At 45.6% G+C, this 25,798-nt stretch overlaps 2 non-coding genes and 1 pseudogene across 2 annotated transcripts; 2 read left to right on the top strand and 1 right to left on the bottom strand.

Annotated features, from left to right (window-relative positions):
* Positions 1–25,798, top strand: part of LOC140207820 (uncharacterized) — a 433,432-nt pseudogene that overhangs the window by 382,490 nt on the left and 25,144 nt on the right.
* Positions 10,523–10,611, bottom strand: trnar-ucg (transfer RNA arginine (anticodon UCG)). The gene is given in 2 exon segments: positions 10,523–10,558; positions 10,575–10,611. It is a non-coding gene; the product is annotated as a tRNA-Arg (tRNA).
* Positions 12,241–12,322, top strand: trnas-gcu (transfer RNA serine (anticodon GCU)). The gene has a single exon. It is a non-coding gene; the product is annotated as a tRNA-Ser (tRNA).

Here is a 25,798-nt window from a genome sequence, read left to right as displayed (position 1 = left end):
TAATCTCCTTCTGCACCATCCCATCTCCTGTGGCCTGCTCCTTTCTCCTGTTGTCTGTGTGTTTAAAGAAAAGGAATAATCAGGGCCTTCTTCGATCTGCAGGATGTCCCAGTGGTTGTTGTAGGGACCGGTGTTTGGAGCCCAGTTGTTCCCAAACTGTGTCAAGTATTTAGCTGAGGGGCCTAATTCAACATTTCCAAGTCTGTTATTGACACAAAATGTATATTAATATATTACTCATGACACAAATATATTTATATATTGATTACGACACAAATGTATATTTATCTATTGTAAATTATGTAAAACCTATATTCGCATATTGTTACTGACATGTGTTGCCGCTCATCCCCTGTTGTTCTGGTCCTATTAACAGGATGCGTAAAACATATTTCTATATTGTTACTGACAGAGAATTGTATAATTTATGCTCCGTGTGTTATCTGAATCTACTTGCCTGTGATACCACTGCAGGTCAGTGTTTCTCGTAACTGTGCCTTCCCGAACTTGCGCACTTGGCAACAAATTCAACAGGACCTGAGAAAACTCAGTGAGCTTTGAGCAGTAATGATCATAAGACCATAAGACAATAAGATCATAAGACATAGGAGCAGAATTAGGCAACCCGGCCCATCGTGTCTGCTCCACCTTTCAATCACGGCTTAATTTTTTTTGCTCTCCTGCTCAACCCCAGTTCCCAGGCTTCTCCCCGTAACCTTTCATGCCATGACCAATCAAGAGCCTATCAACCTCTGCCTTAAATACACCCAATGACTAGCTGCATGAGACAACAAATTCCATCAATTCACCACCCTTTGGCTAAAGAAATCTATCCGCAACTCTGTTTTAAAAAGGCGCCCCTCTAACCTGAGTCTATGCCCTTTTGACCGAGACTCTCCCACCATGTGAAACATTCTTTCCACATCTACTCTGTCTAGGTCTTTCAACATTCGAATGGTTTCAATGAGATCCCCCTCATCCTTCTGAATTCCAGCGAGTACAGACCCAGAGCTATCAAATGTTCATCGTGTGATAACCCTTTTGTTCCTGGAATCATCCATGTGAACCTGCTCTGGACTCTCCCCTTGGCACCACGGTAGGTCAAATGTAAAGAGATGGTACACTGTTAAATACAAGACCCATAACAGTGTTGATGATCAGAGGGATATTGGAGTCCAAGTTCACAGATCCCTGAATGCGGCTACGGAGGTTGACAGGGTGGTTCAGAAGGCAAATTCCATGGCTACGTTTATTAGTCGAGGCACTGAGTTAAAAAGCCAGGAAGTTACGTTACAACTTTATAAAACTCTATAGCAGTCTGTACAATTAATTCAGTGTCTGTGTATTGCCGCAGTGGCCATAGTCTGAGTGGACAGAGTGAGATGGTGATCTTGAGGCTTTAGCTCTTCGAGGCTTCAGCAAGGAGAAACTTCAGTCAGAGAAATAAAAGAGATAAATACATAATTAAAATCTCGTGGTAAACTACATCTGCTCAGTTAGGACAGCGGAGATGCCAGGCAGGACAGTTGAATGCTCCTCTTTAGGGATGCGGGTAGGCAGGGAGACCTCCAGTGTCCCTGACCGCTACAACTGCGAGAGATGCATCCGGCTGCAGCTTCTAACAAACCGTGTTAAGGAGTTGGAGCTAGAACGGGATGAACTCCGGATCATTCGGGAGGCTGAGGGGTAATAGATAGGACACATAGAGAGGTAGTTACACCCAAGGTGCAGGACACAGGAGACTGTGTGACCATCAGGAAGGGGAAAAGCGTTAGGAAGCCAGTGCAGAGTATCCCTGTGCACAACCCCCTCACCACTTTGGATACTGTTGTGGGGTGGGGACCGAGCAGAGAAAAGTCACAGTATTGCAGATTCCTGCATATCAACCACTGATGAAACTAGTGAACCGAGTTCAGAGGGAGATAAAGTCCTGACCACAGGAAAGGACCTCAGCATTTCAGGACTGCTTTGAAAACACGGACTGGATCATCTTCCGAGAGGCGGCTGCCTTTTACTGCCACACTAAATCGTTGAATATGCGAGGCCTCTGATGTGCATTGAGAACGTCGCCATTCTTAACAGTATCTACGTGAGAACAAATCTTGACTGATGGCTGGCAACAGAAGTCGGAGCACGGTTGAGAGATCGGGATACTGCCGTCATATCGGCGGAGTAAGACAGCTCTCAGGTCTTTACTGCTCAGTTTGATAAAAGGAAAGACGTTCCGGGAACGAAGGCCCCGCATACACCCAAGAAGGCACGCTGGCCTGTTGATATGAAATGGGGTGAAGAGCAATGGGAGCGGCGGGGGTCGGGTGAAGGAATGGGGAATGGGGATCACGGTCAGATCAACCAGCTCCTTACTGAACAACTGCTGCTGCGTGTTCACATATTTTTATTCATATGTTCACATGAAATGTTTAGATTGGTATCGTTCAGCACAGACAAGGTGGGACAAAGTACATTTCCTGTGTGTATCCTTCTATGTTCAGTGATACTGACGAATTAAGTTAATATTTGCCTTCATCTTTCTTTATAATGAAGTTTTAAATAGTAGAGCAGAAAAATGAATTATGCCACATTCATGGAAATATATCAAAGTTCCCAAATTGTGTGAAATATTATCTCAAGTCAGGCGTGGGAATCGAAACTCTTTGGAGTCGCGGTGGAGGAGACGCGCTCGCTGAATTGGGTGACTCTAAGGCCAGAGGGCCCAGTCTCGGGATAGAGGGGCGTCCTTCTAGAACGGAGACGAGGAGTAAATTCTTCAGGCAGAGGATGCTGAGTCTAGGAATTTGTTGCCTCAAGTAGTTGTAGAGGCCGTCTTTATGTGTATTTAGGGCCCAGGCTGATAGATTCCTGATTGATCTGGGCTTGAAGGGATACAGGGAGAAGGCCGAGGAATGGGACTGAGAGGAAAATTGTGTCTTCTACGGTGAAGTGGCGAAGCAAAGCCAATAGGCATAAAAGCCCAATTACTCTCCTATATCTCATAGTCTTATGGTCCTGATATAGGTGAAACATAGACAGGAATGCGGATGTTGTGGCAGCAGGCAAAAAAACCAGAGAAAACATAGAAAAACATCGAAAATGGGTGCAGGAGTAGGCCATTCGGCCCTTCGAGCCTGCACCGCCATTCAGTATGATCATGGCTGATCATCCAACTCAGAACTCTGCACCAGCCTTCCCTCCACACCCCCTGATCCCATTAGCCACAAGGGCCATATCTAACTCCCTCTTAAATATAGCCAATGAACTGGCCTCACAGTTTCCTGTGTCAGAGAATTCCACAGATTCACCACTCTCTGTGTGAAGAAGTTTTTCCTCATCTCGGTCCTAAAAGGCTTCCCCTTTATCCTCAAACTGTGACCCCTCGTTCCGGACTTTCCCAAAATCGGGAACAATCTTCCTGCATCTAGCCTGTCGAATCCCTTTAGGATTTTATACGTTTCAATAAGATCCCCCCCCCCCCACCAATCTTCTAAAGTCCAACGAGTATAAGCCTAGTTCATCCAGTCTTTCATCATATGAAACTCCTGCCATCCCAGGAATCAATCTAGTGAACCATCTTTTTACTCCCTCTATGGCAAGGATGTCTTTCCTCAAATTAGGGGACCAAAACTGCACACAATACTCCAGGTGTGGTCTCACCAAGGCCTTGTACAACTGCAGTAGTACCTCCCTGCTCCTGTACTCGAATCCTCTCGCTATAAATGCCAGCATACCATTCGCCTTTTTCACCGCCTGCTGTACCTGCATGCCCACTTTCAATGACTGGTGTATAATGACACCCAGGTCTCGTTGCACCTCCCCTTTTCCTAATCGGCCACCATTCAGATAATAATCTGTTTTCCTATTTTTGCCACCAAAGTGGATAACTTCACATTTATCCACATTAAATTGCATCTGCCAGGCATTTGCCCACTCACCCAACCTATCCAAGTCACCCTGCATCCTCTTAGCATCCTCCTCACAGCTAACACTGCCGCCCGGCTTCGTGTCATCCGCAAACTTGGAGATGCTGCATTTAATTCCCTCATCCAAGTCATTAATATATATTGTAAACAATTGGGGCCCCAGCACTGAGCCTTGCGGTACCCCACTAGTCACTGCCTGCCATTCTGAAAAGGTCCCGTTTATTCCCACTCTTTGCTTCCTGTCTGCCAACCAATTCTCTATCCACATCAATACCTTACCCCCAATACGGTGTGCATTAAGTTTGCACACTAATTTCCTGTGTGGGACCTTGTCAAAAGCCTTTTGAAAATCCAAATATACCACATCCACTGGTTCTCCCCTATCCACTCGACTAGTTACATCCTCAAAAAATTCTATGAGTTTCGTCAGACATGATGTTCCTTTCACAAATCCATGCTGACTTTGTCCGATGATTTCACCGCTTTCCAAATGTGCTGTTATCACATCTTTGATAACTGACTCTAGCATTTTCCCCACCACCGATGTTAGGCTAACCGGTCTATAATACTCCAGTTTCTCTCTCCCTCCTTTTTTTAAAAAGTGGGGTTACATTAGCCACCCTTCAATCCTCAGGAACTAGTCCAGAATCTAAAGGGTAAAGGTTAATATGCAGAATAAGTTACAATTAGTGCTATAGATTATTGTTAAGAAATATTCTAATTCCCTGACCGGGAAGCGAACCCCGTCCGCGGTCGTGAGAGCGCCGAATCCTAACCACTACATCACCAGGAAAACTACGGAAGCATTGTACACAACTATAGGTAACCAGCGAATGAGCAAATATTAAATAACATATATCCATAAATTATACTAATGAACAAATAAGTGATAAATATTGCGTTTTTGAGCTGTACCGTCATTGGACGTTTGCTATCGGCTGTGGAATCGATTAAGTGATAGAGTGAGCGATGTTACCCACTCCGGTTCAGTTTCCTGATGGTTGAGAGGGAATCAGTGTTCGTGCCCCAGTTGTGGGCATCTTAACCTTCTTGTTCCCTCACCACCACCACCCACCGCCACCAGATGGCAGCAGCGAGAGGAGAGCACGACCTGGATGGTCGGGGACCTAAGTGATTGATGCTGTTTCCTGCATCAGCGCTCCCTGTAGATGTACTGGTGGTTGTGATGAAATAGCCCGTATTATTATGATTATGATTATGAGGACACACAGCCCCCTTTTTATTATTATTTAGTAATACATGGATTAAGGAATGATACAATGTTTTCCAAGAATGATATCAAGAAAACACACGACAAACCGGCTTAAAAACTAACAAAAAACACATAATTATAACATATAATTACAACAGTGCAAACAATGCTGTAATTTGATAAGAACGGACCATGGAACAGTAAAAGTCTGAAAGTCTCTCGAAAGTCCCATCATCTCACGCAGACGGTGAACCTCCAGCGCCGCCAACTTGCCGATGCAGCATCCTGGAAGCATCCGACCACAGTCCGACTCCGAATCCGTCCGAAAACTCCGAGTCTCCGACGACCTCTTCGACACCGAGCACCGACCACCATCTCTGCCGAGCGCTTCGATCCCGGCCCCGGCAACAGTCGATAAGCAAATCCGAGGTTTTGGAGCCTTCGTCTCTGGAGATTCTCGATCGCACAGCAGCAGCGGCAGCGAAGCAGGCATTTCAGAAGTTACTGCAGGTGTTCCTCTGCGCTTCTCACGTCTGTCTCCATCAAATCCGGATTGTGCAAGGCCCCCTAGTTACACATAATCGATATTCTTCTCCTCCCTCTACTACACTACTGTATGTGCACTTTTGCGTTTAAAGGCATTGACGATTCTATACCAGGTCGCGATGCAATTGCAAATACACTCATCACTGCACCTCCATAGAAGGCTGTCGAACCATGAGATGAAATGCCTAAACTTCGTAAACATCTGAGAAAGTAGAGAAGCTGTCGTGCCTTCTTTCTAAAGACACCTATGTGCTAGACCCAGGACATATCTTCTGATACGATAACTCCATAGAATTCAAAGTTACTGACCCTCTCTATTTCTGATACCCTAATGAGGAGTATTTGACGGACCTCCGGTCACCCTTTTCTGTAGTCAATAATCAGCTCTTTACTTTTGCCGACGGTTAATAAGAGGTTTCTGTCGTGGCGCGATTCAGGCAGACTTTCAATCTCCCTGCTATACACCGATTCACCCTAACTTTTCATATGAGAAACAACAGAGGTACCTTCAGCTGACTCAAATGTGGTATCGGGGTTGTACCTAGCCTCCGTCACAGTTATAAAGCAAGTAGAGCAGGGGCTGAGACTTTTGGTGGATCTGTGCTGATGATGATTGTGGAGCAGATGTTGTTACCAACCAGAGCTGACTGGGTTCGCCAAGTGAGGAAATCGAGAATCCTCACAAGGAGTTATTGAAGCATAAATCTTGGAGATTATTGATTAGTTCTGAAGGAATGATAGTGTTCAACCCAGAGATCCAATGAGTGAAGTGCGTCATGATGCATCATCCCGGGAATATCCAGACAGTCAAGATTGAGCTGGTGGAAAAGTTACCGGAGGATTTTCAGGTGTTAGGATCTGTCAGCATTTAAACAGGCAGAGGCTATATAATCACGTAGTTCCTAAATTTGTAAATGACATCAGTATTGGTGGTGTCGTGCACAATGAAGAGGATTGGCTAAGTTTACAAAGAGAGCGAGACCAACTTAAAAAGGGACCAAGGAATGGCAGGTGGAAGTTAACTTGACCAGACGCTGCGCTTTGTAGAGTTAAGGCAGGGCAGTTCTTGCATAGTGAACGGCAGGGTGCTGGAAATGTTGTAGGATTGGATAAACCAAGCTTACTCGCTGAAACTGGTTATACACGTTGACAAGGCACAGTAAGGATGCTATCAGACTAGAAAGCATACCGGAAACGTTTCATGGAAATGTTACTTAGAACACTCGGTTTGAACTATAAGGAGAGGTTGTGTAAGCTGAGAGATTTCTTCCTGCTGCATAAGACGCAGTGGGGTGACATTCACGAGGTGTAGAATATCATTAGGGTCACAGACAGGAGTCAATATGGTTGTTCTGACACGTCTAGCGTGATAGTGAAGCGGATAGTGTTTGTCGCTCTTAATTTCAGCTTCCACCGAGGCTGGCAGTCTCGCGAAAAGGAGAGCTGAAGGTGTAAGCCTCTCCCTCGCCAACAGTAAGCCTCGTGTAGTGCCTGGTCGCTGGCGACACATGGAAGCTGAACTCCTTTCGGACTCAGGCTGAACGACAGAGGACGGGGAAGGAGGTGTGGCCCCTGCAGACGTAGCACGTCGGCTCACCGACGTGTAGACACGCCCTGGTACTCGTGAACCAGATCTCCAGCTGTGGGTAAATAACCCCACTGCCCTGTGGTAAGCCTCGGGAGGGACGAACGCTACGGGATTAGACATTGACAGCAAATCCGGAAGGGAGCTCCTAAGGCGGCTGAACGTCGCAGAACGCCTTTCTGGCAGCTTCTGCAGCCAAGCTGGTGACAAACGTATCGCTTCATAAGGTTTCTTTTGGACTACAATGGTGAGGCCGAAAGAGGGTGGGGGGGGCGCACCTTGACAACTGGGCAGCTGAAGATCTCCATACCTTCCGCCCATGCTCGTGATGATGATCACTCACTGTCCCTCCAAGGCACACGGATGTCAACCACCATCACAATTAAATGGCGGCCAGAATACCCGCTCAGCCGGTTTACTGATGCCTTCATCAAAACCCAGACCCCACCCCGACAGTGACCGCCAAGGACGCGCTGGGAAAGCTTTACAGTATCACCGGCTGTTCAGCAGCATCCGGGCGATCTATTCATAGATGCAGGAGTCTTCTATCACGCTAACGTGCGGGTCATATTAGGTATCAAGACGGCACAGACGGTCAATGCGAAAAAGAAAAATCAGCAACATCTTTCTGATAACGGTATACAGCTGGGCAGCAGGGGCGGTATTGCTCACGAGCAAACTGTATCAGTGACTGTCGACTGTACCAGTGTGGTCTCCCTACCGAGCCTCTCAAGGAAATGTTATACACGCTTCGAGGGATGCAAGAAAACACCTTCCCGGTGAGCAGCCACTGTCGGTAGCAGCGGCACATGAGAAGGACTCCGCAGAGGGCAAACTCACATCAACATAATGTCTGACAGGTTGGCAGCCGCCGTCTGCAGCAGCGTTAGACATGGGAACGACTCTGCACGAAGCCAGTCTCCGTAAGGCTGCCGGATCAGTCAAACTCCCAGGCCGGCTGCTCAGGCTGTGTGCACGCCAGAGCACTGACGTCTCCATGGACATCTTCAATATTTTACAAGCTGCCGTCCCCATATTCATCAAATCAACCACTATGCGATGTCTGTATTCATTTTGTGCGGACTACAATATTAAATGCTGTGGTTTAATATCAGGTATTATGAGCAATTTCGGTCACCTTATCTAATGAAGGATGCACTGGCATTTGAGAGGGTCCTGGGGAAGCACACGACAATGCTCCCGAAGTTGAAGTGTTAACGTGTGAGAAACGTTTGATATATGTGGGTGCACGTTATTGAAAACTATAGAATATTGAAAGGCCGTGAGAGAGTGGATATGGAGGGAATAATTCCTATAGTGGGTTGGGGGAGGGGGGGGGTGGTGAGTCTCTAACCAGACGGCGCTGCCTCAGAACACATGGGCGTCCCTTCAGAAGAAAAATGAGGATAAAATTCTGCAACGAGAGTGGTGAATCCATGGAACCCATCGCTATGGATGGTTGTAGAGGCAGGGTAATTTGATTTTTATAAAGCAAGTGTTGATAGGTTTCTGATCAGTAAGTGCGTCAAAGGTCCCGGGCAGAAGGCAGGAAAATGGGGGTTGACGGGAATGATAAATCAGCAGCAATGTATCACCCCACCCCCACGTTTCAGCAAAAAGCATCAGCCCCCCCCCACCCACTAAATCAATGGCAAAGTCCCCAGAGAACTTACGTTGAATGATACCTATGTTTCTATACCAAGCCACGATGCTGCCATTCAATACGTTCTGTATCTATAGAACTTTGTCACGCTTTTAGATCTCATGCCGAATCTCTGCAGAGTCCTAAGAAACCAGAGTCACCGCCGTGCTCTCTTCGCAATTGCACTTGATGGGTCCAGGGCAGATCCCCAGAAATAGTAACATCAGGAATTTAAAGTTGCTCACCCCCTCTGATCCTCCGAAACCTCTGGTGTCTCCTTCCTTAGACTTGGTTGCATTGAGTGAGACGTTTAAGGGCAGGGTGGAAGTTGGAGGCAAAGTTGGTGAGAATGTCGAGCTCAGCGTGAGTGCATGAAACGGCAACAATACATTCGTCGATGTAGCGGTGGAAGAGTTGGTGTGCATTACCGGGGAAGGTTTGGTATATGGATTGTTTCACTGAGCCAACGAAAAGGGAGACATATCTGGGACTCATGCGAGTATCCATGGCTACACACTGAATTTGGAGAGAGTGGGAGGAGCCGGAGATACTGCTGAGGTGAGGACAGCTTCTGCCAGACGCAGGATGGTAGTGACGAGGGGAACTGGTTGGTTCTTTCCTTGAGAAATGTGGAGAAATTTAAGGCCCTTTTGATGGGGTCTGGAAATCCCTAGAGAAAATGAGACGGCCAGGGCCAGGGAATTGAAAGTTAGTGAGTAGATGGAGAGCACGGGAAGGGTCGGGAATGCCGGTGGGAAGGGACTGAAGGACGGGGCATAGGATGGACTGGAGCTATTAACACAGGATCAGTGGGGTAGGAGCGGGCAGAGACAATGGGCCTACCCGGACAATCAGGCTTGTGATTCCAGTAGGAGGTAGAAGAGAGCAGTTCAGGGCAATGGAACCATGAGTTTTCCACAGGGAATGGAGGTTCTTCAGAGTTGATGATGTCAGTGATGATGTCAGAGACGGTTCTCTGATGGTCTGCTGTCCAGGCTTCTTCAAGGTGTAGTCATGAGAGTTACCGCCTAGTCTCACCAAGGCAGAGATCAGACCACCACTCTACAACAGCAACCATTTTGTCTGCGGGCTCGATGGTACGTTTGGGTGTGGTGTTTAGGGAATGGGGGAGTAGTGCATTCGGAGGGGGTAAGGGTCGAGGAGAAGTGAGGATTCCTGATGTTGAGGCGGTTGATGTCTGCTCGGCAATTAGTGATGAGAAGATCCAGATCAGGCAGAGAATCAATGCGCTGTGTCAGAGAAGAGGAGGAGGGCTGGAGACGCGCTGTGTCAGAGAAGAGGAGGAGGGCTGGAGACAGGAGAATGCACCGTCAGTGCTGGGTGGTGAATTGTCGCCGAAAAAGTGGGCTCGGAGACGGAGATGAATGTGAAATAAACTTCACCTTCCCAGCAGCAGCTCATCCCGGAGGTCTGAGAAGCTGTAGCGAATTGTTTACGAAAGTGTTTGCAGAAATATATGTTATATGTTACGTAAAACGAACACGTGGCGTTACATTTTACACTAGGGTAGTGTACTCCGATTAATCCCCACGCGAAATTGAGACATCCATGCTGAGAGTGAAAGACAGAATGGAAAGAAAACCGCCAGTTTGTCAAAACGACCGTGGCAGGACTCGAACCTGCAATCTTCTGATGACTTCCAATCAAGCACCGAAGTCAGACGCCTTATCCATTAGGCCACACGGCCGTGTCCTCTAAGATAGGCCAAGGAACGAAAATGGGAAATGCTGACTGCTGCAAGGAGTTTCCATGTATAGAATGTTTTACTGACCGAGTTAAAAGTACTGGCACACAATGAATTCATCCCAGGTGAACATTCAACCTTTGTTGTTAATATCTTCCTAATAATTCCTACTTTGGGCTGTTCATTTAAATTCAATATTCTGTCACGCAGAAAGGAATTCTCCAAGGCACAAGTCACGGTCTTTTGTAGCGGCGTTATATTCTGGGATTGGAATCAGTGAAAATGGTCCACCATATTCAATACATTATTCATAGAGTGAGCTCGAATACTTTTTAGATATATCAGCCGTTCGATTGATATTCCAGAGCCGGGCAGCCATGTGTATGTGTCGGGTAAGCTTTCGGGTGATCGGATCTGCGGTTGTGCACAGCCGGGCCTGCCGTCATCGTGTCCGTAATGTGGTAGCTTTCAGGTTATTGCATTTGTCGAATACACGGAAAGTCGTTATTCTCGAACCAGATGGCAAATTTCTATAATATCTGTTTACTTGAAATCGAGCAATATGACAAGAATTTAATTTAACATAAATTTATCTCATTGTACAACTTGTAATGGGATCCTGAATTACCCCTATGAACTGTTGTTTTGAAAAGAGAGAGAGAGAGCGTTATTTAACACCGACTTGTTTGTAAAAGAGAGAGTGAGACGAAGACTAACGGTGGGACTGTCACTTTAAGGAACAAGAAAGAACTGCTTAACTGTTGGATTTCTGCTGAAGTGGAGATAGCACCGAGCAGCTCGTATGTTGCTATAGTGACCGAAGGCGGTGTTATTTAATAGACACTTGATCTAATGATTTTCGGCAGGTTGTTGACACTTCCTGCAAGGATTTTTGTCTGCTTACATTTCTTTCACAGAGAGAGGAAGGAGAGATTTTTGAATGGCAGGTGGTACCCAGTACGGTGAGATAAATAGGAGGTCAGATGATAAAGACATCAAGCACATGTTCTGGACAGTGAATGAGCACTGTTGTGCCCGGAGGAAAAGTGGGTTTTAGCGGATCAATTAGACGGATCGATCTGTCGTTTTTGCAGTGGAAAGAGAAAAAGGGTTGACTGGTGGGGTGTTGTCGATGTGTCCACCCTCGCCTGGGGGATAGCTCACCACAGAAAAGCGGTCCCCTTTGTAACAGTCAAAGTCTGTGACTGTTATATATAAAGTCATTGCTAACCTGTTTGATTGTCTACATTTATATTACTGTATTGCGTAGTTACTAATAAATATTATTAGTTTATAGCAATACCGGACTCCAAAGTGTTGGTTCTTTATTCCCGTCACTGGGTTCGTGACAAACTTAAAACACTCACAGGTTCTAGAGTTACAGAGAACGGAATCGATCCTTTTGCCACAGTACGTCCATAGCGTCTAAGGCGCCTACATTAGCTATTCCCATGTTTCCTGTGATTAGCACCAATCTCTCTGAACTCAGCTTTTCACGTCCTTGAATTCTGGTAAGCACGGCGAGCAAAATAAATCGACGTAGAATCTGAACATAAATGTGTGTACCATAAGCAGAGTCTGTAAGTGTTCTGAAGAAATTCAAGACTTCCAGTCACAAGAGTGAGCAGAGCAGACGAGGTGGCCGAGAGGTTAAGGCGATGGACTGCTAATCCATTGTGCTCTGCATGCGTGGGTTCGAATCCCACCCTCGTCGCGAGGTGTTTGTCTGCGAGACCATCTTCGAATTGATCACTTTAAAAGTTCCGAGCCTTCACCTTTTGTCACAGGGACGCCGACAGGTTGGTGTGTTACTCATGAAAAAACAATATTCACCATTAGTTCGTCACCAAATTTGGCCACAACACCACAAAATATAGGAACTGAATTCGGCTATTCGGCTCATCGATGTTTCTCCGCCAACCCATCATGGCTAATCTCAACCCAATTCTCCTGGCTTCTCCTCGTCACCTTGGTCAACCTTACTAATCGAGAAGCTGTCAACCTCCGCTTTAAATAAACCCCATAAGATGGGCTCCACAGTGAGCAAAAAATCCACAGATCCTTATCTTCCGCTGCAGGAGGTCCTCCTTATCCCTGTTTCAAAGGGACGCTCTTATCTAAGCCCTCTGGCCCCAGACTCTGCCACTTCAGGAAACACTCTCTCCATGTCCTTTTATCTCAGCCATTCAATATTCGATAGATGTCACTGAGATCCGAGGCTCGTCCATCTAAATTCAAGCGAGCTCAGGCCCAGAGTTGGAAAACGTTCCTCAAGTGTGACCTTTTCAATCCCGGGATCATTCTAGATATCAGCCTCCGATGTCAGCACATCCGTTTTAGATAAGGGACCGAAATGTTTACCATACTCCAGAGGCGGTCTCACTAAAACCTTGTAAAGGGTTAGCATTACATTCTTCCTTTTTGTTTTCCAGCTCTCTCGAAATGAATACTGACATTACATTTGTCTTCCTTACTATCGCCTCAAACTGTATGTAAACATGTCGGGAACCGTGCACGAGATCTCTGAACTCCCTTTACACATCTTTTTGTCTAAATTTATCCCCATTTAGATAATAGACTTTCTCCTCTTTGCATCTACAAAGTACAATTCCATACATTTCCCGACAGTATAATTCATTGCCTATTCTTCTCATCTGTCCAAGTTCTTCTGCAAACTTTCTGCTTCCTCGGGACTACCTATCCTTTAAGCTAGATTTGGATTGTCCTCTAATTTGGCCGCAAAGCCACCAGTTTCATTATCAGGATTCATTGACATATGAGGTGAAAGTTTGCGATCGGAATACAGATTCGTCACCGGCAGGCAACCAGAAAATGTCCCCTTCATTATCAATGTTTTTCTCCACCCAGTCAGTCATTCGTCTCTCCATGGCGGTATATATGCTGCATTATCATTTTTAGCAGGCCCATATACTGCACTTTGTCAACAACGTTCCGAAAATCCAACTAAGCAATATCCAGTGACTTCACTCTGTTTATTCTGCTTGTTATTTCCTCGAGGAATTCCAAGCAATTTGTCAGGATAGATTACCCCCTGAGGAAACAATGCTGACTTTGGCCTATTTTATTGTGTGCCACGAAGTGCAGCGAAACTTCCTCCTTAATAATGGACTGCAACATCGTCGCAAACGCTGTGGTCGGGCTAACGGGCTGATATTCTCTTTTTTGCTTCACTCCCTTCTGAAAGAGAGAATGACGTTTCCAATTTCAAAACTATTCAAAAATACAGTGATTCTTGAAGGATCATTACAACTGCCTCCACAATATTTTGGGACAAGAAGATTGGCGTGAATGTCGGCAAAACCTGCGATGACGATTAGTTTCGCTTTTTGCCTCTCTCAGCGTCTGTCCCTTAATTTATTATCAAAGTGTACAGACTTTAAACAACCTTGAGATTCGTCTCCGTACAGGCAGCTACGAAGCGAAGAAACACAATAAAACTCATTAAAACAAAAGAAGACAGTCAGACATCCAGTGTACAGAGAGAGAAAAATATCGCACAAAAACAAAAGCACGAAAACAGTGTTCAGACAAAAGGTCACAAAGCCAGGCATCTCTGCAGCCGGACAAGAGGTCCACTAGTTGTCGGCCACAGTCTCAGGCCAGCACAGACACAAGCGAATCCCGCAGGGCAGCAAGCTGTGCCGAACAATCCCTTGCCTCCGGCTCCGAAAACAAGCCATTTCTATCTGACCTGTTTCTTAAATCGTCAAAACCCTGTGTCATTCCTCGCTCTCTGTTACTTCGATACGCCCTCGGGCTCGGGTTTCGTCGCTTCGATTCGGCCAGTACCCGACATAGACGTCGTCTGTATTTCCACCTACAAGCATGACTTAGAGGGTGTTTCGAAGTTTGGTGTTAACTGGAAAGAAGGTGAGAGGGCGGGTGCAATGCGTAGATTTGGACTTGCGTACTGATAGACAGAAAGAGTAAATGAAAAGTCGGCACGTGGAGGTTAATGATGGAAAATGTGAGGGAAGAAGAATCAAGTAGAGTACATTACATGTAAGTGAAATTCAAAGGGAGTGAGATGTTCCTGCATGTGAGATTTAGAATAGTTAGTATGATGGTGCAAACAAGGCAGCAAATGGCGCAATGGTATTTATTACAACAGGGCTGGAGTTCGGAAACACAATTGTGCAGAGTATTAGCACAGCCACACCTCGACCACTATGGACGGCTCTGAATCCCCTATTTAAGAGGGAATACGTTCATGTTGACAGTCCAGAAGATATTACCTCAGATAATTCCTGGGTCAAAGGCGTTGTCCTATCACTAATGGCTGAAGATTATAGAACGAGGATTTGAACCAGACAGAACTCCAGAGGACACAGCAGGGTGGATGTTGACAGGGAGGCAGAGCGATAAATAGCATAGAAATAGGCTCTTCAACCCATCGACTCCATGTAGCCATCAAGGACTATTTAAAACTAAATATGCCCCAGCCCTTTATATTCTCTTTACTCTCATCCACATTCTACCGCTCACCTGCATTTAAAGGACACATAAAATAAACCAAAATCACACATACATGTGAGATGTTGAGGAAACTGGAACATTCAGGTTAAATACCTGTGATCACGGGGATTTGGTGTAATCTCCACTTAACCAGCACCCAAGGCATATGTTTCCATTTGCAACAGAGCTTTCAACAAGGGGACATAATGGGCTGATTTACCACTGAGGTACATCGCAGTTTCTTCCCATAGAAAAGAGTGACTGTCTGGAATTCTCTACCTTAGAGGTTTGCTGAGATTAGATCACTGGCTGTACATAATAAAGAAGGGGATACATTTGTAAAGACTGGGAAATTTAGAACCATGTGGACCTGGAACAGGAGAGAAGTTGTGAGATGGTAAAGATCCATAGATAGCATCGGCTGTCAGGACAGCTTTTTGTTTAGATTATGAGAACACTCTGTCCTCTTTTATTGTCATTTAGAAATGCATACATGCATTAAGATATGATACAATGTTTCTCCGGAGTGATATCACAGAAAACAAGATAAACCAAAGACTAACACTGACAGAACCACATAATTATCACATATAGTTACAGCAGTGCAAAGCAATACCATAATTTGATGAAGAACAAACCATGGGCACGGTAAAAAAAAAAGGTCTCAAAGTCCCCGAGTCAATCGACTCCCGAGTTCCCGATAGCAGGCGGCAAAAGGGAGAAACACCCTGCCATAAACCTCCAGGCACCGTTAACTTGCTGATGCCGTGGAAGCTGCCGACCACGGCCGACACTGAGTCCGTCCGAAAACATCGAGCCTCCGACCAGCCCCTCCGATACAGCCTCCCGAGCGCCATCCTCTGCCGAGCACCTTCGACCTATCCCCAGCCGCTGAAACAAGCAAACCGAGGATTCGGGGCCTTCTGCTCAGGAGATGCTGGTAACCACACAGTAGCAGCGGCAGCGAAGCGGGCATTTCAGAAGTTTTCGATATGTTCCTCCGCACTCTCACGTCTGTCTCCATCAAATCAGAATTGTGCACGGTCCCCTACTTGACAGATTATAGATTATCATTCACCAGAGAGGTCGCGCGCGCTGCCATCCCGCCGACATCTTCTCCTCCTTTTTTTGAGGGACTGAATAGAGTTCTTTGAGCCTGATAGAGTTCTTTGAGGAGGTGACCAAGCATATAGATGAGGGTAGTGCAGTGGATGTGATCTACATGGATTTTAGTAAGGTATTTGACAAGGTTCCACGCGGTAGGCTTATTCAGAAAGTCAGAAGGCATGGGATGCAGGGAAGTTTGGCCAGGTGGATTCAGAATTGGCTTGCCTGCAGAAGACGGAGGGTCGTGCTGGAGCGAGTACATTCAGATTGGAGGGTTGTGACTAGTGGTGTCCCACAACGATCTGTTCTGGGACCTCTACTTTTCGTGATTTTTATTAACGTCCTGAATGTGGGGATAAAAGGGTGGGTTGGCAAGTTTGCAGACGACACAAAGGTTGGTGGTGTTGTAGATAGTGTAGAGGATTGTCGAAGATTGCAGAGAGACATTGATAGGATGCAGAAGTGGGCTGAGAAGAGGCAGATGGAGTTCAACACGGAGAAGTATGAGGTGGTACACTCTGGAAGGACAAACTCCAAGGCATTTCATTTTGTGTATTTAAGGCAGATATAGATCGTTTCTTGATTAGCCAGTACATTATGGGGTATGGGGAGAAGACAGGGGAGTCGGGACGACCGGAAGAACTGGATCGACCCATGATTGAATGGCGGAGCAAACCCGATGGGCCGAATGGTCTAATTCTGCTCCTATATCTTATGGTCTTATGCTCTTCCGGAGCCACAGCGCAAGATTAAAATCTTCACGAGGTTCGCTGCGAGGAACATAAAAAAAAAACTGAATGGTTACACATCAGGAAACGTGTTCCTTTAATTTCATGAAGCACAGTGTACAATAACAGAGATATTTATTACAAATGTACTTGGCTCGCTCCACCTTCGACTGAAGCGCTACACGCAGCTATCAACGGCACAAAGAGAAAAGGTTCCGGCACAAATGTGCTGAAGAGTCTCGCCAGCATGTTCCTGGGATGGAAAGTTTCATAACACGGAAACATAGATTCAGTTTCACAAGTACGGGGGCGCATTGTGGCTCGGTACGGCTGCTGCCCTGCATCTGACCACAGAGAACTGGAGGGATGTGGAACCAGTTCAGCTCGGTAAAGTAGCCACCATAATCAAAGGCAGACCCATGCCGTTATTCCTCTTGCCCCAACCACCCTCACCGCCATCATCCATCGGGCCGATGATACAGAAGCCTGAAAGCCCCAGCCACCAGGTTCAGTAACAGATTCTGTCCCACTCTGACAAAACAAATAAATGTTTCCATAGTCTGACCTGATTAAATTTCTCCCACAATCTCCCTCGTTCTGAACTTGCACCTATTTGTTTACATTACTTGCTCTGTTAATGTTACATTTTTATTGTTATCTATTTATCTTGTTTTAACCAATAACTGACAAGAGTCGGCTGTCCTTAACCGACTCCACATTGCATAAAACCTGAGAACAGCCACGCTTGAAATTCAGCGTATGCAAGCGCGGGGGACAGACAGTGTCATGGTCTGCTCTTCATCAAATTACAGTATTGCTTTGCACTGTTGTAACTATATGTTATAATTATGTGTTTTTTGTTAGTTTTTAAATCGGTTTGTTATGTGTTTCTGTGATATCATTCTGGAAAAAAACATTTTACCATTTCTTAATGCGTGCATTACTAAATGACAATAAAAGAGGACTGCGTGTTCTCATAATCTAATCAAATCTAATCTAGTATACATATATATGTGTGTGTGTGTGTGTGTGTGTGTGTGTGTGTATTTTATATATATATATATGAATGACTAGGGCTTCTTATGATATCAAGCACTAAACCAAGATGAAAGAAATACATGAATTGCAGAGCTAAAGATAAATACAGTGGTAGTTTTGACATTCACAAGACCATAGCCTATCAGTGCATTTCAGTGTATAACTGGTACAATAAAACATATAATACTTAATTTAATAATATGACAAAGTATTGCAAGTTTGCACTCACACATTATCAGAAAATATAATTAGCAAGCAAGTAAAGTAACATTGTTTGCTTAAAGCCGTAGGGTTGTAGCTGAGAAAAATTTACTATTGTATTAGCGAGTTCTATGTCAATGCATCGGATGACAGTATTGATGGCCCGCTGGCCAAATGTACGAATGAAGTCGAATATTGAAAGGACTGGATAGAGAGGTCGTGGAGGGCTATAGTATCTGGTTATCACAATGCCCTAAATACAACTTTAATATACAAATGATAGGCTTGCTCCCCGGCTTGAGATTCTGAATTGGAGAATGGCACTTTATTCACAAAATCCTCAGAGCCCACAGTGACTGTGCACTGATCCCAGCAATGGAACCCGCCACTGCAGCCCCACAGTGCACTGTGTACAGATTGCAAAGCTACGAAAGAGTATGGGAATAGCCTCCCCTCCCCCAACTCCGCTCTTTCTGTGTCACCAGCAGACTGGGACATCTCACATCTCGCTGCCTCCGCCAGGCCATTAAACTGTGAAGAACTGTGGTCAGGGACTGATTTCTGGGGTACTCTAAACGCTACCTCCTTCCGGTCTGAAAACGACCTACTCATCCGACCACACACAACCGGCAGTTTATCGATCGCCAACGAAAAAGCCTAATCACCTACTCCTGAAGGTCAATACCATTGCTGACTCTGAGTTTACCACCTTCAGATGCCAGGAGGGACATAATAATCAGAAAGTTTCTAGTCGCAGCCGTGTAAATAAAATGTGATCTTAGTGGGTGTGTGGCGCATGCTCAGAATGCGAAGGAGACAGACAAACTGAGCCAAGTCACAGACTGAGGAAGGGGAGGAATGATCCATTTTGATACCGAGAGGGAAGCAAAGAGTTTGTTATTGTGCCTGATGCCGGAACTGTAGACAGTTAGAAAATAAAATCTTGTTCCTCCAAATTATTTTGAGCTGTGACAGTGTTTTATCAGAAGGCACCACGGAGACTAAAATTATCTGAGTTGAAATGTTGTCCTTCACCCACTGACGTGCTTTGTAAACTTTTAACAGGTAGAAAAGTCAAAGGATTTGTGTATGCGAAACTCAAACACGTTAGTCTCGCTGTATCTGTCAGTTCACCAGCGCTTGAATGCCGCCGATCCTTGAATGTGGAGGCGGAGATGCTGGAGAAGACGGCGCCCCACTCGCTACAAGGAGAGCCCGGTCACGTGTCCATGTCCGTGATCTGATTGGATACATTGCCATGACGTTGATAGCAGTGTGATGTCATTCACTGGCTCTCATTTTGGAAGGGATTCAGTCGGCCATCGCAGATACACCAGCAGCTTCGCCCTGGGAAGCAGCCGTTCACCTGCTCCGTGTGTGTGAAGAGACTCATTCAGTTAACCCACCTTGTGATGCTCCGGTGAGTTCACAATAAATAGAGGCCACATTTCTGTCCGGAGTGAGTAAAGAGATTTACTCAATCATCCCAGCTGCTGCAACACCAGTAATTTCACATCAGGGAGGAAGGTCAAATTAGCTCCGTGTTAAATCACGGTGACTGAAGGCAGCTGCAGGTTCATGAGGGATTGTTACTGACAGATTCTGCAGTTCTTGCGCTGCTCATGGCACCCAGGACTGAACCCTGGTCACTAAGCACTGGAGGAGTCCGTTCTGCTGATGTTAGCCTTAAACTAGACTGGTGTTTAATATTGTGGATCTTTGAAAGATAAATCAGTTCTCTATCATATCCCGATCTCAGGTACTTACTGTCTGTACCACACTCACAACGTACACTAGAGAGGCCACTCAGCCCGTCTGATCCCTGCCCATGTTTCTGTTCCATATCAGTATATGAACATCTATCCTTGCCGTTCCCCTCTCACCCTCCCTGTGATGACAGGTTGCAGCCAGTCATCACTGCGTGGGATAGGAGACTTCCCTTGAATTTCATAAAATTCATAGAAATCATAGAAATCTACAGCACATTACAGACAATTTGGCCCGAGGTTGTGGGTAACTTACTCTAGAAACTGCCGCCAATTACCCTACCGCATAGCCCTGCATTTTCCTAATCACCATGCAGCTATCTGGGAGTCTCTTAAAAGACCCAATTTTATCCGCCTCTACCACCGTCGCTGGCAGTGCATTCCACACACACACCACTCTTTGTTTAAAAAAAAACTTAGCTCTGACATCTCCTCTGTACCTCCTTCCAATCACCTTAACCCTATGCCTCCTCATGTTGGCCGTTTCAGCCCTGGGAAAAAGCCTCTGACTATCCACACGACCAATGCCTCTAATCATCCTATACGCCTGCATGAATGTCCTGCATGATTTTCTCCAGTCTGCATAAGACGACGAGCTCACTGTGGTTTTGATTTTCCCCAGGGCTCAGGACGAAGTTGGTTAAACTCCTTCTTCCCTGCTGTTTTCAATGTTTGGGTCATTTTCACTCATTTCAAAGGACTGTGCTTCAGACAGCTGGGTTGTTGCAATGCACCTCTAAAGTTTGGCAGCAGACTAGCGAGTGAATCTTTGAATGTGCAGAGTCAGAAACCAAAGGGTTGCCAGCCTGAGTCAGGGCTCTGGGGCTCAAGAGAGAGATGGGGTCTGGCGTTTACGAGGAGGAAGAAGAATGAGACCAGCATGATGTGGCAACAAATGAAAGATCAGAAACATTTGGAAACTGCTTGATCGAAAAAAAGATGGTTATTTTTTGCAAATTACTGGTGGAAATCAACAGATCAGGCAGCAAATGTGGAGAGAATAAATAGACAACATTTAGGCCGAGCTCCTTCAGCATGCCTGGACTGTATACTCCTCTGCTGAGCTGCTGCCTGAACTGCAGAGTTCCTCCAGCATTTTGTGTGTGTGCGTCTCTGTATTTCCAGCAACTGCAGAATCTCTTGTGTTTCATATCTGTATTTGTAAGAGAATTGTACTTTGGCATTAGATACACGTTGATATTAAGTAAATTGTTTATGGGAGCCACTTTCTGCGTTAAAACAGCTGCTGAATTTTCTATACACACAAAAAAAACGGAGATATGGACATGAAACCAGTGCTTGCAGACACTGTTAATGGCACCGTGATTACCCATAAAACCCTGCGTATGAAGTTTCGCTGCCGCTGAAGCGCCGATCAAATGCGCAGGCGTCAGGATCGATGACGTTCGAATGCACGCATGCGCACATAATACAGAGGGCCTCAGGCGGATCGGTGCAGGTAGGAGGAAATTGGCGGGCGGTTATTTGTCAACACCGACTTCGGGTAGTTGCTGTGACTCCGGACTCCGTGACCCGCAATCCCGGGACAGTCCTGCTCTCTTCCCTCTCTCTCAGCCCCACCATCCGTACACGGGCCCCGGGGAGCTTCCGGCTGATGAGGGAATGGGAACCGATGGGTCTCTCAGACAGAGCTGAGCTCCAGCTGTCTAAATGCAAGGATCGGGAACTCGGAGAAAGGGAACAAAATCTTTTACATCAGCTGTTGTGAAAATCACCTTTGTTCTGCCTCCAGTCACAAACAAGAGAAAATCTGCAGATGCTGGAAATCCGAGCAACACACACAAATTGCTGGAGGAACTCAGCATTAGTACTCTTTTCCATAGATGCTGCCTGGCCTGCTGAGTTCCTCCAGCATTTTGTGTCTGTTGCTTGTTCCACCCCTCTTGTTCTGGACTTTCTACCCGTGAGAACATGTTTTGACCCACTCTCTCTGGATCCATAATGATATCAAACACCTTTGCCCTGGGCAACAAGTAGCTTTCACATCACAAATGTGCCAGACTCCAATGAGACAGACTACTGCCCTTCCCTTCATATTCATTGGCATTGCCATCACTGAGTTCACCACCGTCAGTCACCTGGGGGAGGGTTCAGGGGAAATATTTATGTACAATACAGAAACTGGTGTTACCTGTGTGTATTGTGGTGATGCAAAAGTTGCTGGAGAATTTGCAAGTGGGAAGAAGTGGAGTGATATTTGGAAATCTGACCTTTTTAAGAGTCATTTAGCAAGCAAACCACATATGGACGGTGTGGAACAGTTGTGGAGAGAAAATCCTTCATTACCCGCTACAGGCCTACTATACAGGTTGTGTGAGAGTGCAGATGAACTTGATCAAACCCATAGGACATCACAGTTCTTATTGACAGTGATTTGCTAGCTGTTAAAATGAATGGCTCTCTATTTAAAATTCACTGTGCACGTATTGTCACTGAGTAAAAAAATGCACAGTAGAAGCTTTATGTGCACACTGGTCATTACAAATTAGAGGGGACATTGGTGGGAAGGTGGGGAGACCTCCAGTGTCCTTGATGCCCTCACTTACAAGATGTACATCCAGCTGCAGCTTGTAACCCTGCACTTTACGTAGTTGGAACTTGAAATGGATGAATTTTGGATCAGCTGGGAGTTGGAAGGGGTAATAGATATGACATGAAGAGAGGTGAGTTACACCCAAGGTGCGGGACACGGGAAACTGGGTGAGAGTCAGGAAGGGGAATGAGGTTAAATAGCCATTGCAGAGTACTCTTGTGTCCAACCCGCCAACAACAGGTGGACCACTTTAGAAACTGTTGCAGGGGATTACCTGGTAGAGGAAAGTCAAAGTGGTGATAGGGGATTTGTTAGGGGAACAGAACAAGAGGGGACCAATATCATAGTGGTAAGGCTTGCTAGTGCTAGTGTGGGGAGAGGGTGATGTGGTTAAAATAAGTTGTAGGGGGAGTGGGAGCCAGAATGACAGAACAGAGAGTGGAGAGGCTGAATTGAATTGAATTGACTTTAATACATACATCCTTCATATACATGAGGAGTAGAAATCTTTACGTTACATCTCCGACTAAATGTGCAATGTGTAATTTATAGTCATTTATAATAAATAGTTTGTACATAGGACAGTCAATATAACATAGAAATGCAATTGTATCAGCATGAATTAATCAATCTGATGGCCTGGTGGAAGATGATGTCCCGGAGCCTGTTGGTCCTTTTGCTGTGGTACCGTTTCCTGGATGGTAGCAGCAGGAACAGTTTGTGGTTTTGGTGAATTGGGTCCCCAATATCCTTTGGGCCCTTTTTACACACCTGTCTCTGTAAATGTCCTGAAATAGTGGGAAGTTCACATCTACAGATGTGCTGGGCTGTCCGCACCACTCTCTGCAGGTTCCTGCGATTAAGGGAAGTACAGTTCCCATACCAGGCAGTGATGCAGCCAGTCGGGATGCTCTCAGTTGTGTCCCTGTAGAATGTTCTTAGGATTTGGGGCCCCATCCCGAACTTCTTCAACCGTCTAAGGTGAAAGAGGTGCTGGTGTGCTTTTTTCACAACACAGCCGGTATGTACAGACCATGTGAGATCCTCGGCGATGTTTGTGCCGAGGAACTTAAAGCTGTTCACCCTCTCAACCCCAGATCCATTGATGTCAATAGGGGTTAGCCTGTCTCCATTCCTCCTGTCGTCCACAATCAGCTCCTTTGTTTTTGTGACAATGAGCGAGAGGTTGTTTTCCTGACACCAGTCAGATGTTGTTCAGACCTCAGATAGAGTCAGCAATCAAATGGTTGAGCATGGTGCGATGAATGTGCTGAGCTGTGTATATCACAATGCAAGAAGCATTGTAGGAAAGCCAGATGAGCTCAGGACGGGGAATTATCATATTGTACCTTGGTTTTCAAGAGATATTTAGGCCCCAGTTATTTTGTTACTCTAAATGCCTCAGACTGTTGGGTGCTACCAAGACTCATTAGTGACTACAGTAACATAATTCCACCCCCTGAGCTCATCTGACTTTTTTTTAATTGTCTTCTGTTGGTTCCTAAAAGCTTCCCAATAGTTTTTGCTCTTTTGTTTGCCCTTTCTTTTGCTTTTATGTTGGCTTTGGCTTCTCATTTCAGCCACGGTTGTGTCCTCCTGCCTTTCCAATGCTTCCACTTCTTTGGGATGTATCTGTCACTCAGCTCCTGAATTGCTCCCAGAAACTCCAGCCATTGCTGCTCCATCGTCAATCCTACCTTTTCCCTTCCAACCAAGTTTGTCCAGCTTGTCTGTCATAAAAATATGGAGTAGTTCGGTACGGAAACAGGGTATTTGACCCATCTGGTCAATGTCGAAAAAACATTTCATCTGTCTAATGCAACTACCTTCACCAGGAACATCGCCCTCCATACCCCGACCATCCAGGTACCTATCAAACTTCTCTTAATTGTGAAATCAAGCTCATATTCACCACTTGTGCTGACATCTCATTCCACACTCTCACGACCATTTCAGTGAAGAGCTTTTCCACGTGTTCCCATTACATTTTCTCCTTCCCCACTTACCCATGACCTCTGGTTGTCATCCCTCCCAACCTCAGTGGAAAAAGCTGCTTGCATTTACCCGATCTATACCCTCATAATTTTGTATACTTCTAACAAATCTTCAAAGCAATATATAATTTCTTTGTTTATGTTTGGAGCCTTTTTGAGGTGTATAAGATGATGAGGGGCATTGATCATGTGGATAGCCAGAGGTTTTTCCCCAGGGTTGAACTGGCTAACACGAGGGGGCATAGTTTTAAAGTGCTTGGAAATAGATACCAAGGGGATGTCAGGATTAAGTTTTTTTTACACAGAGAGTGGTGGGTGTGTGGAATGCACTGCCAGTAGCGGTGGTCGAGGCAGATACAATAGGGTCTTTTAACAGCCTCTTAGATAGGTACACGGAGCTCAGTAAAATAGGGGTCTATGTGCTAGGGAAATTCCAGGCAGTTTCTAGAGTAAGTTTCATGGTTGGCACAACATTGTGGGCTGAATGGCCTGGAATATGCTGTAGATTTCTATGTTCTATGTTGAAGAGCGAAATGACTTTGGCTATCCTACAATCCTCAGATAACTCCCCTGTCACTAAGGATGATTTAGTTATATCTGCTAAGGCCCCAACGACTTCTGCACTACCTCCCGTGGGGTCCAAGGGAGCACCTTGTCATGCCCTGGAGATTTATCCACCCTAATCTGCCTCAGGATGGCAATCATCTCCTCTTCTTTAATCCGTACAGGGTCCACGATTTTAATGCCGCTTTTCCACAATCCCATAGACCCTGTGTCCATCTCCTGAGTAAATGAGATGAAAAATATATTTGAGATAGAACCATAGAAACTACAGCACAGAAACAGGCCCTTTGGCCCTTCTTGGCTGCACCAAACCATTTTCTGCCTAGTCCCACTGACCTGCACACGGACCATATCCCTCCATACACCTCCCATCCATGTATCTGTCCAATTTATTCTTAAATGTTAAAAAAGAACCCGCATTTACCACCTCGTCTGGCAGCTCATTCCATACTCAGATCTCCCCCATCTGCTTTGGTTCCACACATGGTTTGCCATTCCGGTCTTCCAGAGGACCAATTTTGTGCATTGCAGTCCTTTTGCTCTTAATCTATCTCCAGAATCCCTGAGGATTATCCTTCATCTTTTCTGCGAGGGGAATCTCATGCCTTTTAGCCATCCTGATTTATTTCTTATGTGTTCTCTTGCATTTCTTAAACTCCATAAGAACCTACCTGCCTGTCCCTGTTCTGCAACTCCATTTTGTGCTTCACCAGGGTCTCAATATCTCTTGAAAACCAAGGTTCCCTACAATTTCTATCTTTA

This window comes from Mobula birostris, chromosome 13, assembly GCF_030028105.1.
Source record: "Mobula birostris isolate sMobBir1 chromosome 13, sMobBir1.hap1, whole genome shotgun sequence".
Classification (NCBI taxonomy): Eukaryota; Metazoa; Chordata; class Chondrichthyes; order Myliobatiformes; family Myliobatidae; genus Mobula; species Mobula birostris.
The sequence above is the reverse complement of the archived record's forward strand: the minus strand, read 5'-3'. Positions and strand labels throughout refer to the sequence as shown.